We start from the raw sequence: 14,960 nt of genomic DNA, 5'->3' as shown, positions 1-14,960 counted from the left end.
GACACAACCTTGGAAGAATTTTTAATGTAATCAGAGAGGCAATGTAAAAAATTTCAAAAGTAATATATCTTCAGACCCAAATGCACACATAACAACTTGAGTATATGTTAATTTAGAAGTTATTAACTTCCATTATGTGATTCAGGAACTATGTTGATTTGCTCACCATGTCTGGGATTAATAGTTGGGAACCTATAAATACGAGCAACAAAATTATTAGTGTATCAAAATACAAAATGACTGAATTAAATGGGGATTACTCACAAAAACCTTTGCAGAGAAAGTAAGTTTTTTAAATAAATGAAGAAGATATGTGAACAAGAGTAAAAAGCATGGTAAAAGAGCATCTGGCGAGCATCCTTTGTAGTAAGAATGGCCACGTTCAAACTTTTAAAGATAATGAGAAGGCCAAAAAGGAGTGAAGCCTGAGCACAATTGGGTGTGGCCCCAAAACAAATGAAAAAGAAAGAATAAAAAATAAAATGGGAATAATATGGACAGATATATTAGATGAATGCACTAAAAATCATATTACTTTTTATGGGCCTCTTAAATAAATGCTTTGCAACCTTTTGACACCTGCAAGCCAGCACTTTTCTGTAGATCTGGAGTTGAAAACAGCTATTCTAAACCTTAAAAGGAGATCTGGTCATGAGAAGTGACTGAAAATTTACTAGAGAAAGCCCAGAAAAAAATCCTGTGCCTGAGAAGGAAACTGTGCCATCTGAAAAGCAAGGTCATGTGCATGGGAGATGGCACCGTGGTAGAGCATCTGCCCTTCAGGAAGGAGGCTGTGAATTTGATTCCTCGCACCAGCCCACATCACCAAGTCCAATCTGTACAGCATTGCTTTTACCTTCCTTCATGCCCCAACACCTGTTCAATTTCCCATACATCACACAAACTTGCAAGCTCAGCCAGCAAATGTGTTTGAGCACTACAATGAAAGGTGGAGACTGTAACTCCGCACAGCAAGGAAGCATGTGATCTCTGGATAGCAGAAAATAATGATGACGATGACAATAATGACAGTAGAAAGAAAAAAAAATTAAGTACTAATTGTTTGAAGATAATTTTTTTTTAAAAAAAGGAAAGACCAACCAGAGCTAGGTGAATTCAAGACAAAGTTTCAGTGGCTCACCATACCTGCCACGCAAACTGACGCACAAACATGATCACACGGCTATGGGAACAAAGTCAGCTAGAAGATTGATCTGCAGCTCCAATCCGGGTATGCAAATAACAGACGTAGATATGCAAAATCATTGCAAAAGTGATCACACTTTTACTCTGCTGGCAAGCTAGTCAGTTAGCCCACCGAAGTTTCCTGGGTGCCGACAGAAGACACGAGGTTTCTGGCTCAGAGAGCAAGAGTGGCTTGTTAATCACAGAGAAAGCATTTGTACACAACGTGCCAGTTCCTGAGCCCTAATTACCACAGACTGACAAGATGCGGGCCAAATGAAATCTGTGCATGCAGTAGGCTGCATTATCAGAGAGAAACTTTGGTCTTAAGGATCTAAATCTTTTCTAGTGAGCAATAAGCATGTCTGCCCTTTGCTCCAAAAAGAGACATCATTTCTAGCTTCCAAGAAAATCCAGAGAAAATAGTTCAGGAGAAAAAAAAAACAGCAAGTACGTCTTCCTGCAGTCAATGCAGGAAGCTCAAGGCACATGGAAAATTGACTCCCACTAATCATTTGAAAGAACCTGGAGAAAAGAAGGTAGAAAAGCCATCAATACAATAAAAAAGAATTTAAGGAGCTGGAGAGATAGTACAGGAGGTAAGGACAGCACATCCTGGCCCCACATATGGTCCCCAAGCACCATCACCAGAAATGGTCCTTGAGCACAGAGCCAGGAATGAGCCCTAGCTACAGTCAGGTGTGCCCCCCAAATAATAATAATAATAATAATAATAATAATAATAATAATAATGTCATGAACTAAAATGTTAGTTTAAAAGTAAAGAGATTTAGAATTAGACCATCAATAATGAAAACAAATGCTGCGACATAAGCATTAGAACTGGAGATGGTGGAGGCTGGGGAAGGAGGGAAGAAACCCTGGGGTAATGATAGAGGGAGCTTGAAGCACACTGGTGCAGAGACTGGTGTAGAGACTGCAACTATAACCAACAACTCTGGAAGCAGGAGATCCAATCAACAGCAACCTAACTTTAAAATGTGCATGTCAAGAAGACAGGCTGAAGATTGGGATGGAACTCGGGGACATGGGTGGAAGGAAGTTGATACTGGTGGTGGGATGAGTGCTGGAACGTTCTGTGACTGAAATTCAACTATGAGTGACTTGTAAATCATGGTGCCATACTTAAGAAAAAAATTAACAAAATGACTTCAGTAGTATTGAAAATTGTGATAGCTCAATTAAAAAGTAAATTTTGCAGAAAGAGGACTTGGGAAAGGATAAGTTCAAAAGTGATGAGAGGGACTAAAATGAAAAGGGTCAAGATTTGAGAAGAAAGATGAAGATGAGGAACTGGAGAAGTATAACTCAGCAGATAAAGCATTGCCTTGAAGCAAAGCAGCATCCCATACAGTCCCAAGCACCTGCAGGACTGATCCCTGAGCACAGAAACAAGAGTAACTCCTGGGAACCACTGGGTGTGGCCCCAAAGCCCAAAACAAAACTATAAAGGTGAAAGAAAAAAAGAACAAAGGGAAGACGGGAGAATGGGAAAGATTGGAGATAATGCTGAATACAGACTCTACTATTTGTATGTTTTTGGTAAATTAAATTCTAAAGTCACTTACTGAGTGCCAACTCTGAAATTTAATCCTATCAGGAATTGTGGATATGAATACACAATAAATATGACTTGCTTCTGACCTTTCAAAAATACACACACAAACACACATACACACATGCATGCACGCACGCACACACACGCACAATGAATAAGCAAAAATTTGCAGTAAAGTTGATATTTACTAAAGTTGATTAAAAGTTGACCTCTCTGGCCCTCAACATAACTTTTTCATACAGGAATCTTACACCGCCGATGACAACTAAAGTTTTGAACATTAGGATGAAGTTCACTAAAATACAGGGAATCTAGGGCTTACACTTTAAGACCATGTTCTCCTTCGAACACATATCTCCCTTGTTTCTCTCTAATGTGTCTTTGATTTCCCCACTATGAAGAAGCCTGTGTTCTCTCCTGAACACATTTCCTCTCCTTTGCCTCACCTCATATCTTCCTAAGCAAGTTTTGTTCAATAAACCCAATCTTCCTTCATCTAAAAAATTGGCAATCCAGAAAAAAATTATTGCTCTGTAGTGATTTAATAAACCAGAACAAAATAAAATAATGTTATTTCTTTTTTTCTTTACCAGCATAATAGATATGCAGCTGTATGACTTTGGAAAAAATACTATTTGAATAAATCCACCAAAGAATCACCCAATAGGTCTTACATGAATAGTTATATATTATCTTCATCGTGGATAATAAAGCATAAATTGAGAATTGGCATAAAATTCAACTTGCAAATGAATTCTACCTATCTGCACTGGTTTACTATTCCTCTGGAGTTGGAAAAAGAAATCCATAGCTACTATCATTACAACAACATCAAAATTTGGTAGTGAATAGTAAAGTTGTTGGTAAACTTTTCAAATGTAGAATGTTCAAATGTAGAATGTCAAAAAGATGAAACTCATTAATTTATGGAGTGTCCCTAGATTCTGGGGCAGAGGTTCTCTAAGTATGATCAGTGACTCCTGGAGATCAAACAGACATTTCTGGAATTATGCAAGGCCAATACTAATTTCTCTTAAAATGCTACAATATTATTTTACTTTTTTCACTCTCATTCTTCCAATACTGAGCAGTGACACCCTCAGTGGTTACTTTCCATGTGATACCACAATATATGAAGTCATTAACTGCATCTATTAAATTGTTCATAAATACAGTTATGAGAAAACAGTTATGAAAATAGCTCTCCATGACATTGTTCATAGATACAACTGTATCTGTGAAATTGTTCATAGACTCATCTCTGAGATGAGAATAGACCTGCCTCTTTAGAGACAAGGATATTTACAGAAATAGGAGGTTGAGAAGTGATTAATTCCTGAAATGATGATCATTTGTAATGGGCCTTTTTGGTTTTCCCTGACCTTTGTTGTTGCTGGAATTGTGACATCAGGGGATCACACACCAGGTTGACCTGCACTGGGAATTAGACTCGCACTACATGAGTGAATGGCCTCATGGTCTCATGCCTGCAAGGCAGGTGTTGTAGTGCTGAGCCATATTCCTGAACTCATTTATTTTTGTTTTTAAGCATTTTTTAATTGAGCAAATAATCATTTTTTTAAAAATTCCTTAGTTTTAATGTCCCGTACAATAAGTACAATGAAATACAACCCACATGAACAGAAGTCTTGGGACTCTCCATGAGGGTATCAAAAGTGTCATGAAGCCCACCATTTTAAAAGTTGTATTTAAGAACTGACTTTCTTATCCAAATGGCAATTGCTATTACTGAATTGTGTTGATTCCTATCATCTAATCACGTATTGAAGCCCACCCCCGTCAGTGTTAATATATTTGAAGAGAGTGGGTAACATGGGCAAGTGAGGTAGTAAAAGGGAGTCCCTTTATCCTCAAAAAAATAGAAATCAAATTCCCATTTGACCCAGCAATACCACTTCTGGGAATATATCCCGGAGATACAAAAATATATAGCAGAAATGACATCTGTGCTTGTATATTCATTGCAGCACTGTTTACAATAGCCAGAATTTGGGAAAAACCTGAGTGCCTAAGAACAGCTGACTGTTTCAAGAAACTTTGGTACATCTACACAATGGAATATTACACAGCTGTTAGAATGGATGGAGTCGTGAAAGTTGCGTATAAGTGGATCTACGTAAAGAGCGTCATGTTAAGTGAAATGAGTCAGAAAGAGAGGGACAGACATAGAAAGATTGCACTCATTTGTGGAATATAAAGAAACAGAATTCTTACACCCAAGAATAGTAGAGATGAATATCAGTAGGATTGATCCAAGGCTTGGAAGCTGGCCTCACATGCAGGGGAAAATGGCAGCTCAGATAGAGATGGAACACCAAGTATGGGGTGCCTGTTCGGGATGGGAGATGCGTGCTGAAAGTAGATTACAGACCGAACGATGGCAATTCAATACCTCTATTGCAAACCACAACTCCCATAAGAAGAGACAGCAAAAGGGAATGCCATGACACAGAGACAGGGTGGGATAGTGGGGATGGGGTGGGAGTGGTGAGAGGGATACCAGGATCATTGGTGGTGGAGAATGGGCACTGGTGAAGGGATGGGTACTCGATCATTGTATGACTGAAATGTAAGCACGAAAGTTTGTAAGTCTGTAACTGTACCTCACAGTGATTCATTTAAAAAAATAAAAATTCAAAAAAAGAGAGTCCCTAATCCAATTCTTATTGTGTGTTTTTGTAGGAAGAGGAACTGACATCCTGGGTGCATGCCGAGAAAAGATATCCTGAGGATATTGTGAGAAAATCTCAGGAAGTCAAAGGAGAGAGAGGTTTCTAAAGAAACTACACCTGCCAGCACCTTGATCTTGTGGGCTTCCAGCTTCCAGAACAGTGATGAAATTAATTTCTGTGTTTTAAGCCACTCAATCTATGGCCTTTTGTTATGGCAGCTAGAGCAAACTAATACCTTAACTACTAATGATTAATAGAGTGATTACTATATGACTCGCATTGTCCTAAATATTTATCTGATTTTCCTTTCTTAACAGACAAGGAGCATACTTTGCCCCTTGTAAGAATGTCATTCCCATTTCACAAGTAATAAACTGCAGAGAGTGGTAAAGTTTACAAGTGGCACCAGCAATAAATCAGTATCTTTTAGCGCATGCCCTTAACCTCCAACCTATTCTGATTCTCATCACTTTACACAAACCCACAGGTACTAGGGCTCCAATGATGCCTTCAGCACAGTAGTTGGGAGAAGCACTAGACCTATGACCATCAAAAGTGTCATCAATTATATAAAAAATAGTGTCATTAATTCAATAATAAGGGTCAATTTTATAGTGGTAGATAGAAACTGGACACCTAGTGATAATCATAATGTAGCAAGATATTAAAATATAAAGTTGTGTAGCTGAAACTTATACAATGTTATAACCCAATGTTGTCACAATATAACCATTTTAACTTATAATAATTTAAGATACTAACATAACAATGAGGAAGAGAAGGAAAAAATGGTGTCATAACACTCCTAATTTTTGGAACAAAATCCATTCTGGCCAAAAGTCCAAACATGGTAAGGCTCCAGAGTCTATCAAAGATAAGAATAGTAAATAGTAAGTTGAGAAACTGTCTTTCATCATTAACATTTTCGTTGAAAACACTAGAAACATGTGGTCATGTTGAGGAACCCGAGTAATGTGAAAGAGTTTTTCCAACCTGTGGATTGTTTTTCCAACTCACATGGATTGTGTGCTGCAATCTGCTCCATGTTACCATTTACCCTCTCAGCACTCATCACGGTTTTTAATGGTGGGTACGTTTGTCTTATTATTACTCTCTAGTCTGCTTTATCTCTTTTGGATGTTTTTGACTCAGCTGTTGATGCAGCCACTGCCTATGCAGGAGTGACCCGTGAGGGCTTCCCATCAAGTGTACTATTTATCAATGGTTTTCTTACCAGTACCTAGTGAGATGATTCAGGAACTCAGGGACCCCTTCCACAAAGAAGGAAATCAAAGGCTGGAAATCAAACATGCACTCCCTGAGCTATATGAAGGGGACCTGTGGGTGTCTGCTGTTGTCAAGAAGCTCTCATGGGTTTGAGTCCAGCTCAATGCCACCCACTGCCTTCCTTCCAATTCTTTACTTTTTCCCTTTGGGTTTCTCCTGCAAATAAACCTGCATCTAAACCCTATCTCAGCCCTGCTTATAGGTCCACACAGACAAAGGCACCATCCATCTTGCTCACTTGACTATCCAAAGAGGGAATATGTTTGGATTCCATTCCATTAGCAGGCATCGGGCTTTCAGTCAATGTCTGTGAATGAGTTCATTCCTCGTAGCACCTATGGCCCCACTCAAAACTTGATGTGTAATCCCATTAGGAATTTCTTGACATTTAATAAATCATTTTATATAGAACCTCCTATGAATATGATCAGTTGCTCTAAGAATAGCCTGAATTTTTTCAATCAACAAATGGATTCGATCTCCTTTAAATGTCTTAGAACAGAACAATTGCAGTAGAATAGAATAACTGAATCAGAGAAGGGCAAAGAATGAGAAAACGGGATAAATTAGGAAAAGGAAACTTGAAATAAGGGTAAATCACAGGCCAGCAGGAGGTAATAGCAAGTTGACTGCATAGTGGTATCTGAGGGTCTAAGGGAAAAAGAGAAAGGCACACAAGTGTATACGACCTGCTTTTCCCTTTTACTGATCTCATATCTATGGATAAATAATTATCTTCTTTTTGTAGATGATTAAACAAACCGAAGAAAGAAGCTGATCAGAAGGACTCTGGTTGGATTGTTGCAAAAGCTACAGCAGGAAGAAAATGGTAGAGTGGAATGAATTAAGGTTTGGGGAAAGGAAATAGATACTATGCAGGTAGAAATGTAGGGAGGAGAAATTCAAGCAAATGTAAAACCAGTATTAGTGAAAGAAGAGGACAAATGAAACCCCCAAAAGCAGTGCTATCACCAACTGCAAATCAGCAATAAAAAGAGAGAGAGATGTGCCTGGAAATCTATTTTCATGACATTCACCCCTCAACTTTCTATTATTGCCATCACTGATTTATTTGAAACTTCCTTGGTACATCCCCCTGCTGTGATGGTTTATTTCCCTAGAATTAAAGAACTAGTTTTGTCTATTTTAGACACATCTCATAAGTGAAAAAATTTAGAAGGAAGTTTGCTAAGGAGGAGAATAAAGTTTATGGGTAATTTTAAAATAATACATTGCCATGCTGTTTAAACCTACCACACGTTGAATAGGATGACTGCAGAGGAAGCTCTTTGGCCAATTTAAAGGCTCTCCTTGCCATCCGTGCTATCGTTAAAGGGCTTCTTGGCAGCAGTGCATTTGAGGTCCAGGTGGTGTTTCTGTAATGGGCCAGAGACAGAATTTGATCTCAGAAAAAGGATGTCAATTTAGTCTTGGAAAACTGTGGATGCACATTGTTCTGGAATGCTCCCAGTCACCCTGATTATTAGATATTCCCAATTTCACATGATCGCATCCACCAGTTTTAGCTGCTCCACCTCCACTGTTTCACATATGTAGATAATCACCGAGTTCTGGCCACTAAGCTGGACAGTAAATTCACTGTAGTCTGTGTCTCCTAGGCATCTGTAGATTATATTGTAGCACATATCATATTCTATTGTGACTTTTTACAGGTCCGTCTTGTTTTTTTTTTTTTTTAAAAAACAACAGGCCCTAAATGGAATCACTTATGCTAATCCCCATATTACCAATGTGAAATTTCATTATAGTTTTAGTTTATAATGAAAAAGAATCTAAATAGAGTCTAAAATAGAATCCAAACCTAATCAATCAGGGAGACCTTGTTAAACACTAGTTAGGCAATCTGCCTTCAGATAGACCCTTGCTATCTCCTAAAGAAAAGTAGCTTTGGGAATGGAGCGACAGCACAGCGGGTAGGGCGTTTGCCTTGCACGCGGCCGACCCGGGTTTGATTCCCAGCATCCCATATGGTCCCCTGAGCACCGCCAGGGGTGATTCCTGAATGCAGAGCCTGGAGTAACCCTTGTGCATCACCAGGTGTGACCCCCCCAAAAAAGGAAAAAAAAAGAAAAATAGCTTTGCCAAAACCAACCTGCTTCCCCCCCTAGTATAACTCCTTCATCATGTTCCCTTCAGCCAATGTAAGTCTTTTATTTTGTACAGCATCTCAGAGCCTCTTTCTATTGGCTAAATAGACTGCTGCTGGATTTGAGCATCATTGAACACAGCCATTAAGGTAGTTTACTTAGTTGAATTTTTAAACAAGATCTTTAATCTGGCATTCCATCCATGAAGATAAGAATGATAAAACACAGTAAATTCTTCCATCAGTTTTTGCTCAAACACCAACAAATTACTCAATAATGAAAATAGATTTGGCTTCCTTCATGAGTTTTCTAGCACAGGAGGGTTCAGGCAAGACTAGACCAGGAAATTGTTAAAGTATTCTCAAGTCACAAACCTTATTTCTCCATACTAAAACAGAGTCCAAAAGTAAAGGCATGTTCTCTCTGCGTACATTTCTCTTGTCCACAGTATTAAATTTGCTACTATCCTTATTCATTGTGCTCTGTGGAATAATAATCCTGTGCTCATGATGCACACCCATTAAATTTGTGTTACAAAATAATTGCATCTCATAGGTACTATCATCTTCTTTAAAACATAACGTGCATTTTATTTAGTAATCTCATGTTAAGCATTTTAATTTCTCATGATCAGAATTATTATTTAACCTTCATATTTATTTTTTCTGGACTTATTTTCTTTTTGTATAAAATGGTACAAGAAATAGAATTGACTAGCAAAAATGTCTAACAATCTTTAATGAACTTGAAAGAGAACAGAAATACCACCCCAAAACATGTCTCTTTGGAATATTTTAGGCTGAGTTTCATAAGAAACTGTAAGCATAGGAAAAGTTCTGAAAACTGAGTAGAAATTCTCTGCAGTTAGAGCCGTTTACATTTATAAGGAAAATCTTCATTGATAGGGCCTGACCTTCGATGCAGTTGGAAGTGAGTGCAGAATTACCAAATCTCTACAAACTCTTATGAATGCAGAAAGCAGGGATTTAAATCTGTGTGACAACCTGACCCATATTTATTAGGCTTTGCCTGACAACCTTCCCCTAACTGGCTTCCCCTCACCCCAAAAACATATTTTGCCTTTAGCTGGAGATGATATTTAAAGTGTAGCCTGGGCCATTTAAGTGAACAGTATTCATGGCTCTCTCCCATCTACGGACAAGGAGTGCATGTCATTAAATGTTACTTCTCTTTTATCATATTGGACTTTTCAACCTTGGGGGGCTGGGACTGGGTCACACTTAGTGGTATCCATGGCCTAATCCTGGCTCTGTGCTCAGAAATCCCTCGTGGCAGTGCCGGGGCAGGCAAATATAAGCAGTTCTGGGGATCAAACTGGGCTCAGTGCATTCAATGCAAGCCCTTTAATCCTTGCATGATCTGTCTGGTCCCTACCTGTCCATTTTTTAAATGAAGAAGGGGCACAACCCTGAGCGCCGAAGTGAGAAGCAGAATTATTTTTCCCTACTTGTTATAGATTAAGAATGGAGAGTTTCAGTGCTAATGGTTTATTAAAGCAGCAAAGGCAAGGCTAAATGACAATATAATAAAAGTATAAAAAATAAAACTCATCAACAAGAGAGATGTATTTGCATGGCTATGAATTCAGAGGGTTACATACTATTTGTATCATATCAAGATATCTGTGGTGTTTATTTTGTCTTCCTGTGATGCCCAATAATAAAACCACATGTCTCATGCAATTTCATGCATTTGCCTTAGCATTTCTTTAAACTGATAGAAACAATGCTTCAGTTAATTCTTAGATGAATCAAACTGCTTTACTTAAGAAATTAAAGGGCTCATCGGCTTAAATCTTCAGTGTTTCTTATTCTCATGAACACCTATAATGCCTAAATAATCTTTTCTGTGGTGCAATTTTCTTCATAAGTATGATGGATCAATATCCCTGTATATCAAAACAGCTGCTCCCAGAAAGAAAATTACTTGAGACAGCTTCATCATGGGAAAAGCTAAGTACATGAGGTAAATGGCAAAAAGACCACAATTCTTCACCCTTCCCTTTGCAATGTGATTTTGCAATTTCTCTCACAAAAGAGGTCAAGTCTATTTCCTTTCCCCTTGAATCTGAACTGACCTTGTGAATTATTTTGGCCAATAAATTGCAGCAGGAATAACATAATGGCAGTTCTGAGCCTAAGCCTCAAGAGATCTTGCTTGCTCATTTCTGCCCTTTGCTGAATCGTGTAAGCATCGAGAAAACAAGTCCTGGATAGCCTACTAGATTACGAGAGGCATTGGACCCAGCCAAAAGCCACTAGGTTCCCAGACACATGACTAAAAACAGGCAGCTTCTGCCAGCCTACAACCCACCTATAACTGCCCGCATACAGCCAAGTTCCAGAGAGACTGTTTGACCCAGCGAGACTGTAAGAACTTCCAAGGCATGTGAGCTTAATTCTCTCCATTGTATGGTAGTTTGTTGCACAGCAATAGATAACCTATAAATGACCAATATCTGAAAGAACATCCCTAAAAATAGGCTACGAAGATATATTGCAATCCTGTCAAGTTAAGAAAGTGCTGGAGTTTTTTTTGGCTAAAATTCAATACCAAATCTCACTTTTCCAGCATGCCACTGATTGTAGAAACTAGAAACACTTGGGGTGGTCATTCATAAAACGATGGAGGCCACGCAGAAATTATTATAGCAGGGAACTGATTGAAGCCTGACATAGCAGCAGCCGGAAGAGTGGTAGCAAACAGAAACCATGGAAGCTGTGATCGTCACCAGGTAAATATTGATCAAGAAAAATGAAAACTGAAAGTGTAAAAAGCACAGGCGGAGGAGCATAGGTGTTGGCTGTGGGTTGTGCTCTCACCCTGGAGATTACTACTTACTTTTTAGCACTGTATTCAGGATGAAATGGCAGATTCTGTAAAGCTGTTAAAGCCATGTCTTAATGTTTTTGCTTTCCCAGCAGAAAGAATTTTCTATTTAAATTGTTATCCTTCAGAAGCTCTGCATTAAGCAACAGCAAAGGGGAGCTGGGTAACCTTACTCACTACCTTCCCATTGTGTCCTTTGAAATGGAGGGCGTTGACTCCTAATAGTAAGGGTTCAACTTACCCAAGCGAAAGCTTTTATTGTTAGCACTAGTTTGAACAGTGGAGGCCATTTTTTCCCAACGTTTGTGTCATACTCCTTGCTGGCTCTTCCAATTCAGTGACAGAGAACCATGAACGAAGAGCTATTTAAAATGCACAGCTCATAAATCATTTGATGTGGAAACAATTCAATACCCAAACCACATAGCTACCAACTTCCACTTTCTCACCTTTGTTCTATATTTTGATTTTGGAAGGCACAAAGCTGAGAGAACATGATGTTTTTTTTCCCAGGGAGTGGAAGAGTATAGCATCCATTACGAAAGAGTGGAGTCAAAAAAGTGAACTTATGCCTCTTAGTAATCTACCTTTCCATTTTACTAAGTTACCCCATAGATTCATGAACCAAAAGTTGAGGACAGTTAAGTATTAAGATTAGCTGCTAAGGAAGGAGAGGGCATGACTGGTCATCACTGACCAGGATTTTAGTGAAGGCAAATTTTTCAGGACAATTGTGTAGGGTTGGGAATAATACCTAAAGGCTCCTCTACACTTTGAAGCTATTATGCTAGAAATTTCCACTATTAGAATAGACTGGTGAATCACACACACACACACACGCACACACACACAAACACACACCTTGCCAACACCAAATAGGAGGCCAGTTAAGTTTGATATCCATCCCCATGCTGTTCTTGAGTCATACGCTGGCAAATTACTTAAGAAACTCAGGAGAAGGCTCTAATTTAAGGAACAAATTAGATTCTGAAATGGTAATAAACTGTATATGTCTTATCTGAACATATAAGTGTTAATATATATGAAACCAAGTTGCATGGACAAATGCTGAAAAGAGAGCCATTGGCTGTATCTTTAAAAGTCATTCACTTATAAATATAAAGGGAAAGAAAGTGAAGAAGATTCAACAACACATAACATCTGTCAAATTTAGGTGTCAAGATGAGTTTTTTCCATATTTTTTCTTATTTTGTGTTATGTTCTAGACAGTTCATAATAGTACACATTTAGCAGAAGAGAAACAAAGTGAAATGAATGATCTATATTGGCCACAACAGGATTAACTGCCTCCTAGATATTTAATGAAAGTATAAAACATGTTGTGTGTGTGTGTGTGTGTGTGTGTGTGTGTGTGTGGATAGCTAGGCCTATTTTCTGGCCTATTTCTGAATTCCAGGTTTCAATGCGACATAGAAAGCGGCCTTTATCTAGCAGGATAATGAGTCTCCTAACTCTAAGTATCCATATGTTCTTTTTATGGACACAAGAATAAGAAATTATAGTAATGGTAAAGCATAATCATTCTCTGAATACAATAAGGCTCTATGTACCTAAAGGATTGGCTGAGGGGTAGAGGGAGGCGAGAAACTCCCAGTTTCTTACCCAATGTGCTTAATGCTCTCATTATCAGGATGATAATTTCAACTACCTGAAATTTGAGTGAATCCTCTTAACAAAGGTCTAAGAATATCTATTCTATAGATGAAAAGGAGACATCCTGATTACTTCTGTTGGCTTCTTGGTCTACTTGCCATTTTACATATTTGCCACAGCGGGCAGGATCACGTGAGAAGTCTGACTCTAAGGACCTTCTGGCTCCTAAAGTATCCCTTCCTATGACCACGCCCACGATGTGCCAGCTGGAGCCCTGCGCACTTGGTAGTGTGGCTATGCTTACCCAGAGCAACAAGAGACATCTTAGAAACAAGAGGACAGCTGCCCTTCCCATGCGCTTGCTGAACACAATGGACCAGGTGAGGAGCACACAGCTGAGTGAGCAAGAGGCCGGCTGCCTTACAAATATGTAGTTTGAAGCCTTCGAAGGAACAAGGACCCAGTAGGTGGCTGATCTGCTGCCTCTCTACTCTGTGTGGGCCCTTAAATCCTTGCCTTTGAGCTCCCTAATATAGCTCTTCTAAGGGATAACTATTTAAATAGAAAGCTCCCACTGTTTGGCAAGTCAAAAAGCATCAGTTCACTGTTCTAACAGCTCTATAGCAGCTCTGAAAACACAGAGGAGATGGGTGAGCAGGAATCCCCCAAAATAGTCTATTTGATCTACCAGAAGTCACTTAGTTACAGTGCTGCAATTGAGAAGGGAAAGTCTTTCCTCTGGCCACTCCTTTTCATCATTAATATCCTCAGAGATCACCAAGTAACAAGTTACCTTGTAGAGACTGCTTCTCGTTCACCTGCAAGTAGGACTTACCAGTGATGCCTTCCCAGATCGGGCTATTTCTTTCTGTTCTGACGAAAGGACTGTGCAACGCTCCACAGCCAAGATGGGGCACTTGACTTCATTCATGTGACATCATGGTTGTAAAGTAAAGTTGCACAGTGGGCAGGGATTGATCTCTAAATTCTATTAGTAAGGACTTAAAAACGAAATAAAAATGGTTGGGTTAAGTTCATTGGGGACTACGAGAGCAGCACAAGGAATTCGGAGGAAACAACATAAACGAACCATGCCAACAATTGTTAAAAGGAAGGCTATAGTTGAGTGCTCTGTATTGTGTCACCCATTACAAATTCACAGTTCAGATAAGGAAGAAGAATATTGGAGTAGCTGTTAACCAATAAAAGCTTTGTGGAGCTGATAGCAAAATATTTGAGGTTTGGTGGGAGTACCAAAAAAGGAGTTCAGAAGGAGGCTATGTCAACTAAGGAGTAGTAAAAGAGACAGAAGGATGAAATAGGTATGACCAGTGAGTATAAACAATAAAATGAGCTCCTTCTGTGGTGTATGAGTGGGGTGGGGTGGAAGTTGTGGTTATGTAAGTGTTGGCATGATTTAGCCATAGTTTTTCTAAGGAAGTTTTGACCAAAACACTGAACTTTCAGCAAGACTAATAATACTGTAAGAAACAGGAGACATCCTAAGTTTGGGGGAATGTCTTCGGCTTTTTGTGAGTAGATTGGATAGCTGGACAGAGCAGAAATTAAAAATGCAATATGACAATATAATGTGTCATCTAAAATTTGATGCTTCCCATTTAGTCATAGGTGTGGCAATAGAAG

General features: G+C 38.9%; 1 protein-coding gene across 2 annotated transcripts in view; it reads right to left on the bottom strand.

The window, feature by feature from the left end:
* Nucleotides 1-14,960, bottom strand: part of IL1RAPL1 (interleukin 1 receptor accessory protein like 1) — a 1,407,730-nt gene that overhangs the window by 1,352,296 nt on the left and 40,474 nt on the right. Inside the window, exon 2 of one of the 2 annotated variants that reach the window (XM_055120124.1) lies at nt 7,999-8,120. The exons of the other annotated variant lie outside the window; for it this stretch is intronic. The gene's annotated coding sequence lies outside the window, so the exon portion shown is untranslated. The remainder of the gene's footprint in view (nt 1-7,998; nt 8,121-14,960) is intronic. 2 annotated transcript variants of the gene reach the window in all.

Source organism: Sorex araneus, chromosome X (assembly GCF_027595985.1).
Source record: "Sorex araneus isolate mSorAra2 chromosome X, mSorAra2.pri, whole genome shotgun sequence".
In the NCBI taxonomy this organism is placed as follows: Eukaryota; Metazoa; Chordata; class Mammalia; order Eulipotyphla; family Soricidae; genus Sorex; species Sorex araneus.
Note: the sequence above shows the minus strand (reverse complement) of the source record. Positions and strands in the feature narration are given on the sequence as shown.